Below are 11,121 nucleotides of genomic sequence, written 5' to 3' on the forward strand. Positions count from 1 at the left end.
CAGTTACCACCATTGAACAACATAAATACTATATCATAATCAAAAACTATATTCATTTAAGTAAATTTTACAAATTAAAGTACACTGCATGTACATATGCAAAAATTATTCAAAAAAATAAAAAAAATAAAAAATGTACATACCTTTAATTCTTCACTGACTTCGTCTTGTTCTTCATTAACTGCATGTTCTCCGATCATGTCGGAAACTACATTTTTTAGTTTCCTCCTCTTGTAACAATTTTTTTGAATCGCTTTCACCGTTGACCCTGCTTTTCTTTTTGAAGGAGTCCTTACTATTTCATCTTTCGACTTCTTATGTAATTCCATAGCAGAAGTATATCCTGAAATTTGTGTTTTAATCTGAGTTATACCAAGGTCAAAAGATGGTATTTCAACCATGTTATGTAATGTATATTTTGTACCTCTTGTGATTATCCTTGTGGTATTTCGTTTAGACATAACAACCCAGATCCTAAAAAATAAAAAACAAATAAATATTAAACAACATAAATATTTCCGAAAATCAAGCAATGTTGCGTATTTGATTTGAAAAAATAAAACCTAATTTCGTGGAAGCTTGATAGAGATCTAATTGATTAAGAATTTTATGGTAACTTTGATTTTGGGAGGATTTTGGATATAATTTTGAAGCTGTAAAATTGATTTCTTAGAAAATGACTACCCTAGAAATAAGATTTTAAGAGATAAGTAGTAAGCTGAAAAAAGGTTTTTTGGATTTAACATGAAAATAGCCTATTTAATTGAAGCTAGGCGTGAGGCTGAAAATTTTTTCCTTGGAATTGACGTGAAAATAGCTTCATTAATTGAAGCTAGGCGTGCTGTAGTACTATAGCTATGGTTTCTTGGAAAAAGACTAGAAATCATATTTTTGGTAGGATTTATGAGATAAAGTAAAAAGCTGAAAATAGATTCTCTGTAGTACTAATTATGTGCTGTAACTACATAAATGGAGGCGTGCATGAAAAATTATGGAAGGAATACAACCATAATTATTATAGAAATAATAAAAAACGTTAAAATAGGAACATAATTAATTACGTGAGTAATACTAATTAATATAGGAGTATATTAAAGAGAGAGAAACGGGAGGCGTGAAAATTTGCTAATTAATACTTATTTGCTATTTATTAATTAAATATAGTCATAAAATAAAAATTTATGGAAGTATAGCTATATTATTTTAATATAAAATATAGTTTGCCATTTTATGTAGTTTTTCCTAATTATTATAGAAAGAATAAAAAACGTTAAAATAAGAACATAATTAATTACGTGAGTAATACTAATTAATATAGGAGTATATTAAAGAGAGAGAAACGGGAGGCGTGAAAATTTGCTATATTTGCTATTTATTAATTAAATATAGTCATAAAATAAAAATTTATGGAAGTATAGCTATATTATTTTAATATAAAATATAGTTTGCCATTTTATGTAGTTTTTCCTATATATAATTTGGGGCGGCCAATATATAAGAAAATATTTGGGCGGTCAAAATTAGGGGCCTAAAGGTGATTCACATGTCAATAAATTACACTTTATACGTCAAATTCAAATTGAACCATTCGAAGTTATATTGATTGTAGGGTCATTTTGACCACAATTAACGTGGGAACCCTTTCTCATGTGTGACTCATGTTCTATTATTTCTTATAGGAAAAAAGGTATTGTATTATTTCTTGACATAATACATAAATATCTATTTTTAACTTGATCTTATTGGCATCTGCATAGAGACAAAATTAAAAGTTTTGAAATTTATATATTAGGAAAAAATAACTTCTAATATAATCGACAATTAAACGAACGATAATATATTGAAAAATAAAATCTTTTGTATTTTAAGATGAGTAGTTTTTTCTTGGTCTTATCTAATTGTTATATAATATTTTTAATTGATTTTTATTTATATTTTTTTGTGAAATATGTAAAAATAGCATAAGAGAAAAATATTACAAAGTATGCATTGTTTTTTTTAAAGGAAAACTTTTGGTGATAGTAAGGTCCGAAAACTCACAATTCTAGCATGGGAAAGCGTTTTAAGCTCCTTCCTTACTATACTGAGCCGTCCGTCAATTATGTTGGGGGGTTCACAAGTGTGTGTGTATATATATATATATATATATATATAGTGGAGGATCTATAGGTAACCGTGAGGGTGCCATGGCACCCATTAATCTCGGAAAAAACTTCGTATATATATATACAAGAAACTGATTATATATTGTCTTTGCCACCCATTGAAATATATGGTGTATAGTCTTAATGGCAAATCAGGCAGTTTGCCACCCAAGCAGCGCAAGTTCGAACCTTGCCTTGAAATATTAACTTTTGGAAGTTTTTTCGTTCTTCCTTTTTTGTTTCTCATTTTTATTAATGAATCTTATTCACCATAATTAATTCTCAAGTTCTTTTACTTTCTCTTTCACTAATTATTAATTTCATAGTATGAGTGTCACGTATTTATTCTTTATCAATTAATGATTACTGAATTATGAACTTGAGATAAATATTATTAAGAATAGATTTAAATAGTAATTTTAAGAAATATAAGTTTTAAAAATGATGAACATTATTATTATAATTCTTTTAATTTGAAGGTTCTTTTGATCTTCACCAACGTTCTTGCTAAGTAGGATGACTAGATTGACTAAATTATGCATTCTCTTTGTCATATATTTGCAACAACACATGAATATATTAAGTTAACTCTATTAAATAGTTTATACAAACTCAAATTTTAATGTGAAAAATCTCTTTTATTCCTTATTCCTCAAAGTTTCAGCGAATAAGGCCACTAATTCCCAAAAGAAATAAAATTGACTTGTTTAGTTAACTCTAGTCTCATATATCTGAAAAATAATATTAGTAACATGCATGTTTAATCAATTTGTTTATAAAAATAAAAAAATAAAAAAAACTCGATAATAATCCAACATTAAAGCAACCGCCCCGCTTATCTCACTTGAATAATGCGGCACCCAGGGTCTCATACAAATGCAAGGTCTACGAAAAAGCTATTGAATTCGTTCGAAACCTCAAAACCCCTCATAGCTCCGACCGCTCCTTCATCTATATCCTCCAACTTTGAGTGTGCACAAATTAAATAACTATTCAAACTTGTATAAAGTTAAACAAGTAGACGCATATATCACGTAAGACGTCAAGTAAGACTTATACTTTTGTGTTTCAGCAGTCTATTACTTCATGTGTTTCATATTTTTGTCTCTTCTTGATATGAGATTCCTTAAAAAAATTCGTTAGAGATGTATTTTACAAACACATAATATATAAATATTTTTTTTTGACTTAACCTCAATTCATATTTATACATTTTCATCTTTGAATGTACTGATCCTATATTTAAAAGTTCAAGTCATGTTGGAATCAGTAAAACAAACAAAATTGAATTGACGCTGACTCAACATTTCCACATCCATTTTATTGGGTAGATATGATATGGTTGGAGATTTTTACAAATTTAGAAGGAAAATTTATTTGGATTGATATATTTAAATAAATAATAATTGATTTTAGCGATAAATTTTTATTTAATATTTTCTCCATTATAGAAAGAATGATCTAGTATTCTTTTTAGTTTGTTTTAGAAAGAATGACTCCTTTCTTTTTTTGCTACACTCTAATTTAAACTATTCAAATGACATTTTTAAGGCAACAACATTAAAGGACATTTTGGTACATTTGACATAACTTTAATTTAGATACACAAGATTAAAAAAATTTTTTTTTTCTTTTCTTATATTTTGTTCCAAATCAAATTAGGTCATTATTTTTTAAACAAGGAAATACCATTCATAGCAATATTATGTTAAATGTGCAATCTGTATTAAATTGAATTATGTATGCAACTGTTTTTTAAAAATATATTATGCTTGCTTGTTTGATAAGAAGTTGATACATTGTATTATTGATTTGTCCTATAATTCTGCCTCTGTATAGTTCCTATATAAACATTCCGTTAGCTAATCAGAAGGTATAGTAGCTTTAATTTACAGTGGGGGATATGGGGAACATTAAGTTTTTGTTGTTAGTGTTTTTTCTAATAGTAATTGTGGCGAATGGTTGTTGGGAGGAAGAGAGAAATGCTCTCTTTGATCTGCAAACAAATATAATGAGTTCGAATGGCGAATTGTTGGTTGATTGGGCTGGTTACAATGCGGCTCATTTTGTAGATTGTTGTTTTTGGGATAGGGTAAAATGCAGCTTAGAAACAGGTCGAGTTATCAAACTCGATCTCGAAGCAGATTTTGGTACAGGGGATGGTTGGATATTCAATGCCTCTCTCTTTCTTCCATTCAAGTCACTGCAAGTTCTTTTATTGTCTTCCCAAAATATTATAGGGTGGACAAAAAATGAAGGTCTGATCTATCTTGTATGGAGTTAGAAATACATATTTATATATGTAACATGTTTTTTTTTGTCTGATTTTGTTATTCAGGGTTCAGTAAGCTAAGACAGCTTCCCAACCTGAAAGTATTAGATTTGCAATATAATCCGATCGATCCTAAAGTTTTACTATCATCTTTATGTTGGATTTCATCTCTTGAGGTTTTAAAACTTGGTGTAGATGTTGATACCTCATTCAACATACCGATGACATATAATACTAGTAAATTCTACATTAATATTGTTTTTTATATATGCATATATTGTATGTCCATTTTTGGACAATTATATATATATTTACTTAGCATAGTCATAATTTTTGGATGAAGGTATGATGAGTAAGAAATGTGGAGGACTAAGTAACTTAAGAGAACTCTGGTTTGAAGGCTATGAAATCAATGACATCAGTATCCTTTCTGCATTGGGTAATCACAAATTAATTTCACAAGAGAAAACAATTAACACTAAGTACAGTCTCTTACTTTTCATAAATCATATGAAGGTGAACTCAGGAATTTAGAGAAACTCATTTTGGATGATAATAACTTCAATTCCACCATCTTTTCATCACTCAAGATTTTTCCGTCTCTCAAGCATCTCAATCTCGCTGCCAATGAAATAAATGGAAATGTCGAAATGAATGGTCTGTTTCATATCCAAGTCTTCCCCACTAAATTGATGAAATGTCGAAATGAATGGTCTGTTTCATATCAAAGTCTTCCCCACTAAATATATCAATTTTATTTCTTCGCATATCAAATTAAAGTTTATCTGTGTAGATATAATTGATTTGAGCAATTTGAAATATCTGGATCTCTCGGATAACAATATACACAGCTTTGCGACTACCAAAGGTACACTAATCATTTTAAGCTCAAGACATCCTACAGAACAAAATACATCTTTATGGACTTCCTGTAATCTAAATTATTTTAATAACTTGTTGAAAATTGCGGGATACAAATTAGATGGAACTATTCATTCTTATTTTAAAATGTTTATGATTTATTTATTCACTATTTAACAGGTAAAAAAAGAATGACTTTTCTGCGGAGTTTACTATTGGGAAGTTCCTACTCCAACTCGAGCAGAGTCATACGATCCCTAAAATCATTCTCATCTCTTAAATCACTTTCTTATGAATTTAGTGATCTCACTTCTCCCAGCATAATTTACGGTAAGATCAAATCAAATTTTATCCAACTTACTTTTCTTTTGGAATATGACAAAATTGTGTTTCTTATTTTATCCTATAAGCATTAAGAAATCTGAGCACGGTGGAGTACCTATACTTGAAGGGATCTTCTTTAAATGACAACTTTCTCCCAAACATTGGAAAAATGACTTCTCTTAAAGTGTTGAATATGCCTTCTGGTGGAAATAATGGCACCCTCCCTAATCAAGGTACGACCTTTTCTTTTTTCCTAATGTCTTCACCTCCCATATTATATACAAATACTTTAGAATAGTTAAAAAAAATTATTATTAAGCACCAAACTCAAGAAATTTAACAAGTAAGAAAACAGACCTATTTTCCTTCGTATCAAATACAACAAAAAGAAAATGTATAATAAGATGTGGTCTATTATAGAAAACTTGTTTTAGCTAAATGTCTCTCATATATAGGTTGGTGTGAACTCAAATACATTGAAGAGCTGGATTTTTTAAACAATAATTTTGTGGGAACATTGCCTTTGTGTCTTGGAAACTTGACATCCCTTCGATGGTTGAGTTTGGCTGGGAATAACTTACATGGAAATATAGCGTCACGTTCTATTTGGAGGAGACTCACACCACTTGAGTACTTGGATATTGGCTAGAGATGTAAAATAGTGGCTAAGCTTTTTATTTTCTTCTTTTAGTTTTTAGCCAAAAGTGGCTATGAAAAAGAAAATTTCAAAGAAAATAGATTAGTTCTAAGGTTATTTATGTGGAGGATATTTTTTCTGATTTCAAACTACTGAAATTGGAGTAATGAATTGAATGTAGGGAAAGGGGAAATGAGTAAGAAATAAAACTCTTATCAACAAAGTGAAAATTCATATAGGATAGGAGAAATGAGGAGGAAATTACAGGGTAGAAAATCGAACTCTCACCAATAAAGTGAAAATTCATATAACCATTTAATGAAGCTACTAAGATTTCCCTGCAGCATCATTGTGATACTAAGATGTTCATAAAAACAATCTATTTGCACAAAACATGTTAAATGTTGATCATAAAGCAAAGTTGTAAAACTAAACAATCTATTTGCACAAAACATGTTAAATGTTGATCATAAAGCAAAGTTGTAAAACTAAAGCAATAATATAAGAATATTAAAGATAAGAACAGTAGAAATTGAGAGACGATAAAGGAGAGCTTTCTCATTTTCTTCTAAAATAAGTATCATCAAATGTATAAATATGAAGTCATATTCCTCTATTTATAGTGTTACATAGAGACATAAAAAACGTTAATCATAAACAAGACACTAATCATGAAATAACGAATAAGGTTATAGAGGTACAAGAATGATGATCATAAAGATGGGGGTTATCGTCATGATGAAGGAATGGACTGAGATACTTAGTGAGAGTAACTTTTTGGTGTAGTAGACATTGACACCATACTATTTTATAACAAAGACTCTATTTTGCAATTCATTTTTTCAACAACATAAATGAAGAAAGAAACTTGGGTAACAATTTTTTACGTGAGAGCTTAGCTCATTCAATTTGTATATGTTAGAATGGGTGCGTACACTAATAGACCAGGTCCCTTGACACAGTAAGAACAAATTGTAAGCACAGACACTAGTCAGCATCTACTATACGTCAACGGACCAGGTCCCTTGACTCAACAAGGAAGTAGCTGAAACAAAATGCAGAAAGTAAATGATTGTAACTAAAATTTGCACAATGATTTTACGTGGAAACCTCCTTGCTCAAGGAAGTAAAACCACGACATGTTGCACATGATTTTCAAGCGTCTTCACTAATCTTCTCAAGTAAAAGTGAAACCCGGTTACAACCAATGTAAGAAAAAGTTATTAATCTCACGATCAAATAATCTACCTATTACTTGAAGAACCTAAGCGGATACAACACCGCCCACTAAGATATTACCCCTAGATAACTTAGACTTTGCTAAGCGGATACCACACCGCCCACTAAACCACATAACTTTAGATGACTTAGAATTTGACTAAGCAACAAAACAATGTTGCCCACTAAATCAGTTAACCTTAACTGATTTAGTCTTTTACAAACCCGAAACAAATATTTGAATCCTTTATAGATTAGGAAAGATTTACAATGTAAGAACGGAAGATATAATCCTAAGACAACTATATAGCTTGCAGCCTTATCCGGTCCCTGTTGCTCTTAGGATAACACTTCTTGAAGATGACCTTTGCTTTTTGAGCTTTTGGATTTTTTGAAATCCAAAACTTTGTTTGCCAAAACTTCTGTTTGTGTTGTTGGGGAAGAGACTATATTCAAATGAACACAAAACCTTGGGATGAGGCTATTCACTGAGAGCTTGCTGTCATGAAAAGTTGTGCACCAACTCCATCAGAGTTGCAGCTTTTTGACAGCTGTCTTTTCGTCCTTTTCTCGTGCGCAGACTTTTTGGGACGAGGTCCCTTGCTGCGTTCTTTGATGCTTGAGTTCTTGACAAAGACTTGTTGCTCTCTCTTATTGAATGAATGAACTTAATATGTTATATGTCATGTTGATAGTATCAATCATAAAGAGTTATTAACCGTTGGACAAACAAACTCTTCCATTCTGATTGGTTCAGTACGCTGGCGCCTCACCTACCACTGACAGGATAGCTTTACATCTGTACACCGTTATGTATCTGATGGAGAGAACTCTGCCTGGGACCAGGTCCCTGCATTTGTGAGATACTGAAACATGCAATCTCGGTCGCTCTTCTTATTGGTGTAGGACACTTCACTTTTCACCTACCACCTGACATGACAGCTTTTACGGTTGTACCCCATTTGTATCTGGACGAGAGCACTCTGACAGGGACCAGGTCCCCGCATTTGTGAGGATAATAAAAAACAATTAGAATATAACATTCCCCCCCCCTCTTTTGATGATAGCATACAAATATACCTCACACTGAGTTCATCATTCATCTCACTGTCAACAGTTCCAATAATAAGGATATGGTTTCTTGTTAGATTGATAAGTTTGTTAAATCATCAAAACTTCATATCAAGTTCGAGCTAACATCCTTAACTCAGCTTCAAACTAACAGTATATCCTCTTGTTTTTTTGTTTTTTTTTTTTAAAAAGAGGGATCATTCTGACCAATCAATCAATATATCCATTCCACACTTGAGGAAATTCAATTTCATTTTTAATATGTCTGCTAAAGTAGAAGACAAAAAAGTTTGATGTAAAGTTTATCCATATTTCTTCAATTCTGTTATTACCAACTAGTATCATTTTTCCCATTTTTTTTCTTCACGAAAAACTAAACCAAAGAATTGGAACCAAGGGCCTTGTTCATGTCTTTCTTGTATCATTTCCAGGCCAAGGACATGTCAATCCTCTTCTTAGACTCGCCAAACGCCTCGCTTCAAAGGGCCTTCTTGTTACTTTCTCAGCACCCGAAATTAGTGGTGTTGAAATGAAGAAAGCTAACCCAAAATCAGCAATGAACCTACTCCATATGGTAATGGCATGATAAGATTCAATTTATTTGAAGATGAATGGGATCCTTCGAAGCCAGATGGGAATGATTTAGAGATGTATATACAACATCTTGAGATAATACGCAAGAAAATACTCCCAATAATGATCAAGAAATACGCGGAACAGGGTATCCCTGTTTCGTGTTTGATCAATAATCCTTTTATCCCTTGGGTTTGTGATGTTGCTGAAAGCCTTGGCATCCCTAGTGCCATGCTTTGGGTACAATCTGCTGCTAGCTTTTCATCTTATTATCATTATAGTCATAATTTTAGTTCCATTTCCTAGTGAAACACAACCGGAAATCGATGTTCAGTTACCTTGTATGCCTTTGTTAAAGTATGATGAAATTCCCAGTTTCTTGCACCCTTCAACTTCATATACTTTCTTGAAAACAACCATTTTGGGACAATTCTGTTAGGACCGAAAATAAGCAGGTGTAACGCGGAAGCTATCAATGCAAACCTCGAAAGACTACGAGTAAGAAGACAACGAGAAATATACCAAAAGACACAAAGATTTAACGTGGTTCGTTCAATTGACCTACGTCCATAAAGGAGATGAGCAATCCACTATAAATATGAGAGTACAAAATACAGAGAGAAACAACCTCTACTAATTCACTCAGTATACATGGGAGGTTCACACAAGTGATAACGTATCAAGCTTGTGACCCATAAATTCTCCACTAACCAAAACTCTCAAAGCCCTTAAGACTACATTGTGAATGTTGATTAAGTTAGAAGGAACATTCCTCTATTTATAGAGTCCTAAACCTTTTCCTACTAGAAAAAGGATTAGTCAATCCAAAACATTTTACTAAAAGAAAAATCTATTTATGGTAAGAAATCAGGGCAAATAAAAACCCACCAAATCTCCCCCTTGGCCTGAATTTCTAACAAAATAAATTTGTCCACCTTCTTCACTTAATTTTCAACAACTTGCTTCTCCCCTCTATAATCTCTTTTGCAAAATTTATGTTTCAACACAGAGAACCTCTCTGAAACAATTTCTCCAACAAAATCTTCATTACTTTCAAAAAGGTTGCGGCTAGAACTACACCCGCCAAGATGAACAACTCTTTCTAACCTGGTTCAATCATCGATTTCGAACCACTGAATCTGACTCCATAATTAAATCTGGATCTGATACCACTTGTTAGGACAAAAAATAAACAGGTGTAACGCGGAAGCTAGCAATGCATATCTCGAAAGACTACGAGTAAGAAGGCAACGAGAAATATACCAAAAGACACAAAGATTTAACGTGGTTCGGTCAATCCACCTACGTCCACAAAGGAGATGAGCAATTCACTATAAATATGAGAGTACAAAATACAGAGAGAAACAACCTCTACCAATTCACTCAGAATACATGGGAGGTTCACACAAGTGATAATGTATCAAGTTTGTGACCCATAAATTCTCGCATAACCAAAACTCTCAAAAACCTTAAAGACTACATTGTGAATGCTGATTAAGTTAGAAGGAACATTCCTCTATTTATAGAGTCCTATACTTTTTCCTACTAGAAAAAGGATTACTCAATCCAAAACCTTTTTCTAAAAGGAAAACCTATTTATGGTAAGAAATCAGGGCAAATAAAACCCAACAAATTCAAGAATATATCCAAACTTAACTTTATACTTATGGAAACATTCCTAGTACTAGATGGGGCAGGTGTTTGTCCTCTTCCTCTAGAGGACGTCCTCCCACGACCTCTACCACGGCCTCTTGTCACTGCTCTTCCTCGAGCTACAGCCCCAGTGGCTGGCTCAGACGCGCCCTGTCCCGCCGGTGCTGGTGTTGACGTAGTCGTTGCTCTAGTTCTAACCATCTGCGAAATAGAGTGAAGATGGTCAGATACCAATTTGTATCACCTAGATACCAATTGGATCCAAGTAATAGAACAAAAGAAAGAAAGAATGGAATTTTCATAAAGTCCTATAGCCTCTCAAAGAAAAGTAAAGGCGTCCCCCTATCGTTCCTTAAGACTCTACTAGA

General features: G+C 32.3%; 1 long non-coding RNA gene and 1 pseudogene across 1 annotated transcript; one reads left to right on the top strand and one right to left on the bottom strand.

Annotated features, from left to right (window-relative positions):
• Positions 1-19: 19 nt before the first annotated feature.
• Positions 20-760, bottom strand: LOC107028234. The gene is made up of 3 exons (XR_001457806.2): positions 564-760; positions 425-474; positions 20-343 (listed from the first exon to the last, which is right to left on the bottom strand). It is a non-coding gene; the product is annotated as an uncharacterized LOC107028234 (long non-coding RNA).
• A 3,153-nt stretch (positions 761-3,913) lies between these two features.
• On the top strand, positions 3,914-9,737 carry LOC107028044 (annotated as a pseudogene).
• Positions 9,738-11,121: the final 1,384 nt, after the last annotated feature.

Source organism: Solanum pennellii, chromosome 8 (assembly GCF_001406875.1).
Source record: "Solanum pennellii chromosome 8, SPENNV200".
Lineage (NCBI taxonomy): Eukaryota > Viridiplantae > Streptophyta > Magnoliopsida > Solanales > Solanaceae > Solanum > Solanum pennellii.